We start from the raw sequence: 14,942 nt of genomic DNA, 5'->3' as shown, positions 1-14,942 counted from the left end.
ATACATTTGAATTAATGCTAGTTTTAACAGGTTTTGTGTGGACATGGATATTCTGTGTGGGTCTCAGTTTGACAGTGTTATGTGGTTGACATAACACTCAACTGTAAGTCTAGCCACAAAATGGCCAGAGGTTTGACTCTTATGTTTGGTCTGTTCCTCCAACAGCTGTTGTCCTTGGCAAATTGGTAGAATACCATGGGTATTGCAATCAGTAAATGCTAACTTCCATTTGTGTTTTTAATGTCATATCCCTCAGTAAAGATATGTTGCAACAAACCCTGTCACACCAGCAACTTTCTCAGTTTATAACAGCAATATTTCAATTATGCCTCTGTGTTTGGGCCTCTGTCCCCCAATTTTTTCAGGCTTTCTCCAGATGTCATGCAGTAAGAGGGTGATAGGTATGGTATATCATTATTTAGTGCCTTTCTTCCTGATATCATCCTAGTGATGTAGCAGAATGCCATACATGTTATGAGAAAGAGGCCATATATATGAGGACAGTGCCTGGACATTCTGTGGAAATATGTACAGTTGATGGGTCTGTGTATGTGTAGCAATTGTTAACAGACTGTCAGGACTGTGTTGCATTGTAGTGTGTAAATGTTTGTTAGGCTGTGTAGGGAGGGGGTTACATTTAAGTGTCATGGATTCTCTTCTATGTGACAGTACATACTGCTCCAGTTTCTGGTGGTCTATTAACTGTATATGTTTGTAGGGGCAGAATGAGACATGTTCCGTACCACCGCAGGAGTCAGACTACGCTGTGACTTGGGGCAGTATATGTAGGGGTAGTATGTGAGTGTCATACATGATATTTTTTATGTTCCCACACTCATTATTGTCTACTGTTTTTAGGCTTACCAGTATGTCACTGTGACTGTGGGGAAATTGGATGTGGGTATGCAGGCCCACACCGGTGACTGTTTTTCACTACTGTTACATCCCTGTAGTGCCTTATATATTTGCAAATGCATGCGTAATTCCCCATAGCTTACCTGGGGGAGTGTTGTGTCAGTCTGGCTGTAGTCTGGACAATGCTTGGTGGCATGCTAAGCAGTTCAATGTACTTTCCCTAATGTCATGTTATGTTCAGATATTTGTAGGATGTCAAGTTGTCTGGCTCATATATTTGGTCTGGTCCCCATAAGTGTTGTGTACGTCTGACAAATCAGTGGGATGATGTGAGGATTTCAGGCACTAACTAATGAGAAGTAAATGAGTCTTGAAGTTGTGCTATTTCAGTCAATATATGTTATAACAGACAGTGTTACTGTAGCAACCTTCTCAACTTATCTAGTCAAGTATTGTCAGATATTTTCCTATTTTCATGGCTTTCTCCCCCCACTTTATCAGGCTTGGCCTAGATTCGTTGCACTAGGGGGTAGCATACCTCTCAACTGGCCAGATTGTTGCAGAACATCCAGATTTATTGCTCATATTTTGTCTCTGTTCCACAAATTATTCAAATTTCTCTGGTAAATCACTGTGATGAACTGAGGATTTCTTTCAGTAAATGATGAAATAATGTCAGTTCCAGACCTCATATCCTTCAGAAAATGTATGCTGAAACAAAGCCTGTTACTCAAGCAAATTTCTATATCTGTAAGAGCGATATTTTAAATATGTCCCTAGTTGTGGCCCATTGTCCACCCATTTTTACAGCCTTTGCCCAGCTTTCTTGCACTAGCAGGTTCATAGGTTCATAAGTTCATAGGTAGCTACTAGGCTATCGACCCAAGGGCCTAAGTAAGCCTAGCCAACAAGGTTGCCTGGCTTATGCCACCCATGAAAGTTAATTGCCTGTGCCCCTTGAACAGAGCCACAGAAGTGATCCCCGGGGTGTATTTCCTATTTCCCATCTACTCATCAACATTTTTCTTGAAGATTGCTAATGAGCAATTTTGCTTGACATAGATGGGTAGCTTGTTCCAGAGTATAGGAAGTCTCTGGGACAGGAATATATCCCTCCAGCATGACCTGTTTATTGTGTTGACAAGGTTTAGGTCCCTAGAGCATGTAGCTCAAAGGGATTGGGATTTCCTAAGGTGTAGCCTGTCCAACAGCTCTGGGATTAACATAGCTTTATATGTTAGGCAGATATCTCCTCAGAGTAGGCAATATGCTACAGAGTAAAGCTAGAGTTTTTTGAGATGGTCAGTGTAGGGCATCTGTTTGAGGTCAGTAATCCTCTTTGTGAAGTACTTCTGTGGCCTTTCCAGCTGCTGCAGATGTCTTGTGAGGTACATTCCGAAAGGGACATTGTACTGTATAATGGGTCTAATGAGTGCAGAATAGAGGGGAACAAAGACCTCTTTTTCCTGGATGAGAACACTTTTGTAATGAGGTGTGCCACATAGAAGGATTTTCTGACTACTGTGGCGATGTGATTATCAAAGGAGAGACTATTGTCCACCTGGGTCCCAAGGTCTCTTATCACACATTTGGCATTAAGTAGGCTGCTGTTTATGTAGTAGTTCATGGGTACAGAGATTTTACCAAAGGGGATGACAATGCACTTTTTGGCATTGAGCTTGAGGCCATGCCTCTGACACCAGGCATCTGTCTCAGTGAGGCCCTTCTGTAGGATGTCCACATCATTAGGGGACTCGACTATGGCTCTTAGTTTGCAGTCATCTGTGAACTTCCTTAGCCAGAGGCCTTCTGTGTTAGCCTGTACTTCAGAGAAGTATATACCAAACAGGAGAGGTCCCTGGACTGACCCTGTGGTACTCCACTTGTCAGTGGTTTGAAGTCAGATTTGGAGTCTGCAACATTTACAGTGTGGGTTCTGTCACTGAGCCAGTTGGCAACCCATCTTGTGATGTAGGGATTTATACCTAGTTTAGTGAGTTTAGTTATAATTCCAGAATGGGGGATGGTGTCAAAAGCCTTGGCGAGGTTAAGATAGACTGTGTGAACCACCTTACCCTCATCTACGGCTTTGCTGACTGCCACAAAGAAGTTGATCAGGTTCAGAAGGCATGATCTGCTCCAGGCCTGAATAATAATATTTCAATTAAATCTCTGCTTAGTTAAGGTATTTTTAATATATGTATTTTTAATATTTTAAATATATATATATTTGTCATATAAACACCTGTTCTTTATATTATTATATACATATAGTTTTTCTGAGAAAATTACTCAATGGTATGCATTTTATTTTATTCTAATTTTATTAATTCCTATATTTTATATGTATTTCATAAATTAGATGTATTTTTAAAAATTGATGCATTTAATAGATTAGATTTATTCACGAGTTATTTTAATATATCATTATAATTAGGCATTCTTGGTATGTTTATGTAGGTTGCCTTTTTTTTGGTGCAGTATGACTTTAAATCTGTGAGTATTGTTTGGCGCCAAAAAGTTTTTTAAACTGGGTTTAATCAAAGATGGAATTCAATTCTGATGAAGCCTGCAATGTGAACAGGTGAAAGCGCTAAACTATTTGACGGCTGTATCGTGTTTTACAATAAATTGGGGATTTTTATGTTTAAAGTGTGCTGCTGGTATTGTTTGTGCAAAGTGAGTTTTTGGTACCTTGGTCATTATTGGAGGAGTTTACCGGTTTCCCATGACTACATAGCAAGTGGCGTAAGCTGGTTTGTGTGCTATTTGGTTACAAACCTGAACTAGGTGGGGTCCAGAGTTTGGAGGTTAACAATGTCTTTGTTTATGAATTCCATGATGATGCGTTCCATGGCCTTGCAGATCAGGCTCGTCAGACTAATAGGGAGATAGTTCCCAGGATCAGTGCTGGCTCCCCCTTTGTGAAGTGGGATAACTGTTGCTGTGTGCCATTCAGTGGGTACAAAGCCTGACGTGAGACTATGATTGAACATGATGCGTAGGTAGGGAGCCAGTTCATTCTGATGTTCATGTAAAACGCAGCCTGAGATGTTGTCCGGTCCCATGAATGTGTTTTTGGTTTTAGAGAGTGCATCTTTTACCTGCATAGATGTGATTACAATGACTCTGCATTCTTCCTGTATAGATATGGGCCCTTTAGGGGGTGAGAGGGGGATAAAGTTAGCACTGAACCTATCTGTCAGGATGTTTGCAATGTCAGTTGGTTCTGTAATTTTCATGAAGTTGTGCTGTAACTAAGAGCAGATCTGGGTGTTACCATTGAGATTCTTGACATAGCTATAGAATGTTTTGTGGTTGCTTTTAGAATCAGTGGTAATTTTGTTTTCATAGCTAGCTTTGGAGGATCTTATAAGGGATCTCAGCTTCTTACTGAGGCTGACCAGGCAGCTCCTCCACTCATGGTATTTTACTCTCTTTTGCAACAGTTTCTTCCTTCTGTTGTAGAGTTTATGGCAGGGGACCACCAGACTGGCTTCCTTTTTTTGGAGGATAGCGTCTTGGTTCTGTTTGTGATAGCACAATCCATGCACTCGTGTAAGTGCTTATAGAGTGCATTTGTGTAGGATTCAGCAGTCGTAACTGTATTGTCCATCTGCATGGGTGTCATGAAGTTCGCCACTTCTGTCTTAAGAAGCATGAAGTTGGCGTTGGAGACATTTTTTACTGTGGTTTCCTTAATGGTGGGTGGGAGCAGGATGCGGATATCTAGGGTGATTAGCTTATGATCAGATCTGACCAACGAGAAGTTGATTTCAGGTGTTTAATAACAGTCACTCATGCTGGTAATGACTAGGTCTAGGATATTGTTACTCCTGGTGGGGGTGTGGATAAGTTGATCCAGGGTATTGGAATTTATGAATTCCTGAAAGCGTTGAGTGAAGGAGTTGGTACATGAGTAGTTTTCCCAGTTCATGGTGGGGTAGTTGAAATCACCCATTATTAGGGTGTTTGGTTGAACCCTAATATTTTCCAGTATATCAAGAAAAGAGAAGTGGGATTCCTGGGGCATGGTGGGGGATCTGTAGTGAGCTACAATTTGGATTGCAGTTTTGCCCAGAGTTAGTTGCATTTGGAAAACCTCAGATGCATTATGCTGCACAACTAGCCTGGAGGTGTGGATATCCTTAATGAATATGGACGCACCTCCACCTTTGGTGATCTGGTCCAGGTTAGATGGCCGAAAAGTGTGGTATGAGTTATAGCTTGGTAATGCAGGGGTGCTCTCTAGAGCCTTGAACCAGGTCTCAGTCACTGCACAGATATCAATGTTCTCCATTTTAAGGAGTGCCTCGGGTGAGTGCATTTTGAGATTTAGACTTCTAGCATTGAGTAGCATTACCCTCAGTTTTTGCTTGTCTGTTCCTGTTACGGTGGTGAATTTGTCATTTGAACCTTGCTTAAAAAAGGCACTATAGGTGCGGCAAGAGCCTTAGCCAGTAACTGGAATCCCAGGGGCAACAGGTGAAGGCCATCTCTGGCAAAGCATCATGGTCTGTCGACCATGTTGTCCCAGGCAGAGAGATACCCGATCCCCTTAGAATGACACCAGAAGCTTAGCCAATTGTTGAAGTCAGTCATTTTTCCCTTGTACTACAGTATCATTCTGGGTGATGGCAGCATGCTACTCAGGGCTAGGGTCATACCTGCCTGGGCTACAAGATCGGAGAGCTCTTCCATGTCTCTTTTCCTGTAGTCCAAGGAGATATGTCTCAGGTCATTCACACCAATATGGACAATGACAGATTCATATTTGTACTTGTTGTGGAGTGACCTGAGTGTGTGGGTTATGTGGCGGATCCTGGCACCTGACAGGCAGCTGACAGTAACCTTCTCCTTATTAATCCTGTTGAGTGGGACATCAGTGTGCCTGACTATAGAGTCACCTATGACTAGTGTGTTGGGTACGTTGGTTTGCCTTATGGGCTGTGATTTATTGGCAGACTGACTCTGTGGGCTATGTGTCATTGGAGTTGTGTTGGGGGTGGAGTTTGCTTACGTTTCTGCTTTGGAGGTCTCTGTTGCTTGAGCAGATTATTATTGAGAGCCTCTGTGAATGTTTTTGTGTTTCTATGTGTAGATTTTGTTAGTGTAGGTTGAGTGGGACTATGTGATGAGTGTGGTGTGGTGCAAGTGTTTACCTTCTCCTCTTGACTGTCAAGTGCAGTATTGGTTGGAGAAAGCTTTACCTCCAGTTTGGCTAGATAAGTGCATCTCTCACTGGTTGTGGTGTTGGGTGGTAGGTGGGGAGGGTTGTCTTTGTACATGAGGCAATTGCTACATTTCCTTAAGATGCCCAGATTAATCAGATAGACAAGAGAGAACACTGGGAGCTGACCCTTGGACATGCCTAAATAAAACACTACTTAGGTTCATAGGTTCATAGGTTCGTACTAAGCTAACTGCCCTTGTGAGCCATTTTAAGCCTAGCCAATTATCCCTTGTGAGAATCAAACCCTGCACCTTGTGTTTGTAAGGCGAACACTTTAACCATTAGGCCACCACTCTAGACAAGTGAGGAAAGTGAGTATAAGAGCTGCTTTTCTCTAAGCAATTGAGGAAAGTAAGTACAGAAACTGTTTTCCTCTAGGTAAAGAGGAAGGTTGAGTGCTGTAGTAATTTGTAACTTATTTCGTTCTAACAACAAGTTCTGAACAAGTGCTGAGTATGAATAAGCAAATTCAAGTGCTAAAACTAAGAATCTGTACCTGGATTTTGTGGTGGATAGGCTACCTGGTGCTTACCACTTCCACTTCTTCTTCTTTTTCTTTTGGCTTTTTCCCAGTTAGGGGTCACCACAGCAGATCACCTGTCCGCTCATGATTGGTAGTGGAGTTTTATGGTGTTGAGTTGCCAGCCCGACTCCCAACCTTCCACAGAAGGCACAGACACTCACGCACTCACTCCTAGGGCCAATTTAGAGTGTCCAATCCACCTACAGCATGTCTTTGGGATGTGGGAGGAAACCAGAGCACCTGGAAGAAACCCACGCAACCACATGGAGGACATGCAGACTCCACACAGAAGGCACCCCAGCCGATGATCAAACCAGCAAACCTCTTGCTGTGAGGCAGCAACGCTAACCACTGCACCACCATGGCTGCCCAGTGCTTACCACTTCCACTGATAAGCTAGAATTCTTTCCTCCAACACAGAAAGGCTTGGGGCTCAGAAACTTACAAACAGTCCTGGATACAGCAAATCTGTATCTGGACTAGACTAGTTACAGGAAAGGTGGGAAACAAGCACAAATGCGGGCTTTTAAACCAAAAAAGTTGAAAGAGATGAAAAAATTGCACAAACGGCCAATAAACTACAATTTCTGGGCCAGAAACCACTCTTGTGGTAGATAGGCTACCTAGTGCTTACCACTCCCACTGATAACCTAGAAAGCTTCCCACCAACATAGCAAGGCTTGAGGGGCTCAGAAGCTTACAAGCAGTGCTGGATACAGCAAATCTGTATCTGGACTAGATTAGCTACAGGAAAGGTAGGAAATGAGCAGAAACGCGGGCTTTTAAACCAGAAGGTTGAAAGAGATGGAAAAACTGCCCAAACAGCCAATAAACTACAATTTCTGGGCCAGAAACTACTCTTGTGGTAGATAGGCTATCTAGTGCTTACCACTCCCACTGATAAGCTAGAAGGCTTTCCTCTAATACAGAAAGGCTTGGAGGGCTCAAAAGCTTACAAACAGTCCTGGATACAGGAAATCTGTATCTGGACTAGACTAGTTACAGGAAAGATGGGAAACAAGCGCAAATGCAGGCTTTTAAACCAGTAAGTTGAAAGAGATGGAAAAACTGCCAAACGGCCAATAAACTACAATTTCTGGGCCAGAAACCACTCTTGTGGTAGATAGGCTACCTCGTGCTTACCATTCCCACTGATAAGCTAGGAGGCTTCCCTCCAACACAGAAAAGCTTTGGGGGCTCAGAAGCTTACAAACAGTCATGGATGCAGCAAATCTCTATCTGGACTAGACTAGTTACAGGAAAGGTGGGAAACAAGCGCAAATGCAGGCTTTTAAACCAGGAATTTGAAAGAGATGGAAAAACTGCCCAAACAGCCAAAAAACTACAATTTCTAGGCCAGAAATCACTCTTGTGGTAGATAGGCTACCTAGTGCTTACCACTCCCACTGATAAGCTAGAAGGCTTCCCTCCAACATAAAAAGGCTTTGGGGGCTCAGAAGCTTAAAAACTGTCCTAGTTACAGCAAATCTTTATCAGGACTAAACTAGTTACAGGAAAGGAAGGAAACAAGCTTAGAAATGTTTTTTTGGAAAGTGGAAAGGGAGAAAGGAGAATAGAAGATAATTCAAAATTAAGGATCTAAGTGGCTTGCCCTTCGCAAATGTTCTCTCTGTATTAGGTAAAATGAGCTAGTGACACTGGACTGGAATAGAGCTGGATAGAGCTGAACAGATGGGACTGGTAGGAGTGTCTGAAGTCAAAAAATGATCTCACTGTACTCGGTTGAGTTAGCAAATGAGATAGACCCAGGAGGAGTAGTACAAACACAAATTTACAGGAGATGCGGGCAATTCCAAAGCCACCAAATACCAGAACAAGAACAGGGAGGACAGATGGGAAACTAACTGCAGAGACAGAGAGAGACCACAGTATTCTATGAAACAATTAAATAGAAAAAAAAATAACTACAGAGAGACACAGACCAATGAAACAATTAAATACACAGAAAAATAAAATAAAATACAGTACAATCTTTAACACTGCAAGTTTCTTCTTAACTCAGCTAATAATGCAGTTGATTATAGGTATGTAGCAGAAGCCAAACAACTCAGAAATTGAGCAGTAATAAATTCAAAGATATGTGATTAACTCTCATAAATACACATAAACCCTCTAGGCTAAGAGTTTAACACTGAATATCAGTGAAGTGAAACACAATAGCCCCCACTAACTACAGAGTCAAAGGGAGAACACAGTATTCTATGAAACAATTAAATAAAAAATAACTACAGAGGGTTGAGAGTTGAGAGGTATGGTTCTGAGATCTGAGTGCACTACGTTATGAGCATGTGTGTGTGTGTGTGTGTGTGTGTGTGTGTGTGTGTGTGTATATATATATATATATATATATATATATATATATATATACACACACACACACATGCACACGCACACGCACACACACACACACACACACACACACACACACACACACACACACATAACATATCTTGATATATCTATCTATCTATCTATCTAGCTATCTATTTAACATATTTTTCATATATATATATATGTATCTCTATACATGTATATCTGTATATGTATATGTACAAAACCTAAGTGATTCCACATAACTTTTTCCCTACTGTTGAATGACTCTACTGCATGATATGTTTGAAAAAGCATCAGAAATTCCTGCACCTCAAATGGTGTAGTGGTACTTTGCTATGACTGTAGTGTACAAGTACAAGGTCCTGGATTTGAGGTTTGACAGGGCTGATTATTTTGCTGCCAGGCAGAACAGTGTCTGATGGAGACAGAGTGGTTAAAGCAGTTTTAGGCAGTTTTAAGTGGCTTTATGCAGGTTTGCATGAGTTTGCGCGATACCAAGCAATGCCACATATGGCTAACTATGCAGATGCTTGCTCCATTTTGGCTTCACTTAGCATTGCACAAACTCTCTCACTCCCACCTACTCCTGCTTAGACCCACTCTCATTTCTTTAAAAGAAATGAAAAAAGGGGTGATAGGAAAGTGATGGGAAAGGGGCACACAGTGGGAAAAACAATATGAAAGTAGCTAGGGATGTGCAGGATGGGTATAGGGAAGGTCCATAGCTGTCCATTACTTATATAGTGACAGCTGTGCATTTGTATGGAATCTGGAGGTTAATTTAGACCCTCAAATCCCATAGAGAGGGGTGAGGACAACAGATATGTATTTTCAAGCCAATTGGACTGGATTACATGTGTCCAGCGGACACCTATCCAAAATGGACAGCTATGTATGGGGCAATACATTTCTGGGTTACAGATGCCCTATTTTCTTTGTTAATGTGACAGTGGGATGTTGGGGAAGTATTGTAGGTAAGTCTTTGGAGGTAGGTTGGGTAGGGAGACAAACAAGACAGACAGCAGACAAGGGTGGTGTATGACACTTGGGGGGGGTAAACTCCTTGGACGGGAATGGCGTTTGGAAATCAGAGGCCCATGACCCCCCATATGGATACAGTGAGGCTGACATCCCCACCTGCAGGAAGTCCTGACTGCACCTTCACAGCTCCGACGGGGCTATTGTCCTGTTCCACACATACATATATCTCAAACAGTACAGGCCCCCACACCGATCCTTGGGGTACACTGTTGTGGATGAATCTACTATTAGAGGTGGGTTCTACTACTTTGGCTGAGTGACTACTATCATTGGGCTTGTTAGCTACCCATCTGGTCACCTGCAGATTGATGCCTAGTTGTGTAAATTTATGTATCCTGTCCACCTGGGGATTTGTGTGAGAGGATTGGGCTAGGTGAAGGTAGGCAGTGTTCACCTTCTTCCCCTCATCCCTGTGTTTTTTGACCACTGCAGAGAGGTCAGTCAGGATTCACAGGCCTGATCTCTTTTTGACAATACCATGGTGTGTGCACCCAGGCATTTTGATGTTGCCAATGTCTCTATTCATAAAGTCCTTGATATTGCCTCCCATGCCTTTGCAGGGCAGGTTAGTTAGGCTGATGTGCATCATATTGGCTGGGTTGGTGGATTGATCCACCTTTGTGTGTAGAGATGACAGTGGCTGTCCTCTGTGCAGGTGAGAGGACAGCAGTGCTCAGGCTGTGGTTGACTATAGTACAGAATGGAGTTGACAGCCTATGCCTGTGTTCATGTGGGATGCAGCCTGGGATGGTATCAGGACTATGGGGACATCTGTGTGTTGCCTTTGAGAGGGCATTATGGACCTGCTTCCTGATCATGAGGGGAGGGGTTCAAGTGCTGTACATGCACATGTGTACCACTGGGGGGAGAGGGGGTGGTGTTTACACTTCACCTGTCTACAGCAGGTTGCCTATATCTATGCCATATGTGCATGTGGTGTTATTGACCACCACTACAGAGCAGATTTATGTGTTTCCTCTGGAATTGCAGACACATGTGTGGAAAGGCCTAGTGATATTTCTTAGTGGATGTGTCCGATTTTCACTCAAAGAGAGCCTTAGAGTACATCGACTGTGCCATTATTTGCTTGTACAGACCAAGGTGACATTGCTTCTGATGAGACACCTGTTCCTTCTTGGCCCGTCCAGCAATTGTTTCCACCTATTATGGTATTTGTATATTGCTGCCATCCACCACAGGCATTTACCCGACATTGAGGGAGATGATGTTGTCCTGTCAGGTACTGCTGAGTCCATACAGCTATGTGGGGGCCCACCTAGTATTGTGGTGTTGGCCTGGACACTGCTGTTAGTTCCAACAAATGTGATGTTGGCTGTATAGCTACATCTACCTACTCTGAGGGAATTTATATTCATTTGTGTGCAGTTCATTTTGTTTGCCACTGTAAAGGGGGGGTGAGGATCAGGGGAGATGGTGACCTGAACAGTGATGACCATGTGGTTAGATATTACCAAGAGGGATGGCACTGTAGTAGTGCTACAGCCACCAGTCATGTTGATTAGGACCAGGTACGTGAGATTCCCACCTGCCGCAGGAGTGTTGACCGGCTGATCCACTGCATTGCCATTGACAAATCCAAGGAATCTATGTGCATTCATGTTCAGGTGGCATAGGTCAAGCACACTATGGTTGGGTATTTGAAGTCACCCAGGAGAATGGTAGACAATTGAACCCTGACAGATTCCAGCAGGTCCCAATAGGTGTGGTGGGTGTCCATAGTCAGGGTTGGAGGACTGTAGCTAGCTAAGATTTGAGTAGGTGTTTTGTCAAATGTTATCTGCACTTTGGATGTCACGCATGCAACATACTGTTTGGCCATCCTGGAGGTGTGTATGTGTATGCTACTCTTCAACACTTCACCTCCTGTCCCTTTGCAGGCCTCTATTTGGAGTCTGAATGTATGATGGGACTGGCAAGGTTGGTGTGCTCTCCACCACTAGAAAGCAAGTGTTAGTGACTGCACAAATGTCAGCATCCTACAAGAGATGGTCTGCTTGCATTGACATGGGTGTCATGGTAAGACACCTAGCTCCTGTTAAAGCAAGATATCTGCACAAAGGCACACATCAGTGATGGGCAAAGACTAGTAAGTAGTGCCACTTTATGAATCTAGCTGAAACACACTTATTTGCCAGCAAAGACTATGTCAAATTCACAGGTGTACTCTGCAGAATATGACATCTGACAATGAAATGTATGCTAAGTTGTTATGACTTCAGTCTTTAATGGGTTGCCAGTGATGTGCCAGACAATACACAACTGTCTGAGGCATTGACTGCAAATATGAGGCAGACATGTGCAAAACTCTGGACAGTTGTCAGGTATGGGCTCAGTATATCACATACAGTTCAACACACACATCTGCACCTGTCGTGTAGTATGCACAGACCCTATGTACATCTCTTACATTTGTAAGACAAGCATATGCATCACAGTAGAATTCACAGGTGATATATAAGTAATTACAACATTCCAGGTAGCTGGCCTACCAGTGACACACTCAGTACTGGACAACAGTGACTCCATTAGTAGTCATAAATGAGCTGACTTTTGCTTGGGTGACTCAGGGGCCAGAGATGTGCTCCATGTCAATGAAGGTAGGTCAGGCAGTAATGGCCATAGGTGCTGAACAGCAGCATGTGAGTCCAGCAGGTCTTGTTGCGGCCTACTGTTTAATGTCCCATTTGACATCATTGCATCTCCCCTTCTACATGCCATTACATGCTTAGATGATTGGCATACCTGTTATAGTGTTCAGGAGTTCCCTCACAGCAATCCAAGTGGTTAGGTTTGTGTAGTCACAGTCCGTCTTTGTGTAAATGGGTTGACACCTGTGTTGCTTAGGCAGCAGCTTGTCTTTTGCAGGTACTGCTCATAAGCAGGTGATGGCCTGTGTACCAATCAGTGTCTCGCACTTGCTATTTTCACCCAGAGCAGCTGTGTTGTCTTTCCACTTGCCAATGCCATAGCAACACAGTGCTATAATTACGGCCTTCATGTGTGCCTTGCCCATTTTCCTTCCCTGTGTGGAGGACATTATGGAGGTGTGGGGGCTACAGCTTCACAGACAGTAGGTGGGAATACCACTCAGAAGAGGACATGTGGAGACAGCCCAACAACATGGGGAACAAAGCTCCAGAATTGGGTACAAATTGTAAGTCAGTAGTGCTGCTATACACATGGAGAGTTGCTAGTTTAACAGAGTTAATCTGCACATGCATTTTCTGTGTGACTTGACGTCTGACAGTGATGTCTCTGACATACCTGTCAACTGTCATGATGTCCACAGACTGCCCCATAGTTCACTTGTTATGTTTGGTGTGTTCCTTAGACAACATCTGTTTTTGTGGAATCAGTAGGATAATGTGATGATTGTAGTCAGAGTAACTGTTGACATCCATTAGTGTTTCAGACATCTTCTCCTTCAGGGATGTTATGTTACAACAAAGCCTGTGACACTGTCAACTGTTTCAGTTTGTAACACCATTATGTGAGATATGTCCCTCTTTCTGGCTCCATCTCCCCAAAGTATGCCATGCTTTGTCCATATGTCTTACAGTAAGAGAGTCAGAGGTATGTGATATCATTATTTATTGACTGGACTCAAGGTATCATGCCCATTGACTTAACAGACTCCTGGAAGTAGTATGTGGCAGTGGCCATGAATATGGTGTCACACCCTGGACATTCTGTGCAAATCTGTACATATGAGAGTCATGTATGTCTGGCCATTGTGAGGCAACTGCCAAGATTGTGTAGCAGTGTTGTGTGTAGATGTTTGTTTGGCTGGGTAGGGAGGGCAGCAGATGTGTGTCACAGATCCTTTTTCTGTCTGATTGGCCATGCTACTATGGCTGTGGGTGCTCTATCAGGTGTATATGTTTGTTGGGGCAGACTGAGAAAGGTCCTGTAAAACCTCAGGATTCCCAGTACACTGTGAGTTGGGGCAGTAGGTGTCAGTGTATTGCATGACTGGGAATCAGTATATGTCCGTTCAAACAGTCATTCTACTCTAGAGTTCATTTGGGGTACTGGTATGTTGCTGTGACTGTGGTGCAAATGGTTGTGGGTAGACATTTATGCACCAATATCTGCTTTTCCCTACAGTTCCATGCATGATATATTTAGATATGCATGGGTAATTGCACAGAGTTAATTTCTGTTAGTGTTGTGTTGGTCTTACTGTGGTTTAGATGTTGATGGATGACATGGTTGGTGGCTGTCACAGGATTTTCCATTCTGTTACACGACTGCAGTCACACCTCTCCACTTTCCAGATGTCTAGACTCTGACCGGATGTGTGGCTCATATGTTTTGTCTGTTGGCCACAACTGTTGTGATTTTCTCAAAAATCACTGGGATGATGTGAGCATTGACATCAGTAAATTTTGACATTCATTTGTGTTTCAGACCTGGAGTCTGTCTGGCACTGTATGGGAAAGCACACCATTCCACTCTAGCAGACTTCTACGCATATGACAGCCATCTTTCAAATATGTCACTATTGTTTGCCCTTTATCCCCCCATTTGTCAGGCTTTTTGCAGATTTGTGGCAGTAAGAGGTTGGTTATCTGTCTATATATCTCTCTATGAATATATATACAAATATATATATGTATATATATATATATATATATATATATATATATATATATATATATATATATATATATATATAGTTATACACACTCACACACACACACACGCACACACACATGTATATATATATATATATATATATATATATATATATATATATATATGAATAAAAACAGACCCAAATGGATGAAATGTGATTAAAAACGATATCGCTATCAAATTCCAGATGACAGATGATAGCGATATCGTTTTTAATCGCATTTCATCCATTTGGGTCTGTTTTTATTCATACAATTTTCGGGGGTTTGGTTATCA

This window comes from Protopterus annectens, chromosome 1.part1, assembly GCF_019279795.1.
Source record: "Protopterus annectens isolate FY-2018-M chromosome 1.part1, PAN1.0, whole genome shotgun sequence".
NCBI classification, from domain to species: domain Eukaryota; kingdom Metazoa; phylum Chordata; order Ceratodontiformes; family Protopteridae; genus Protopterus; species Protopterus annectens.
Note: the sequence above shows the minus strand (reverse complement) of the source record.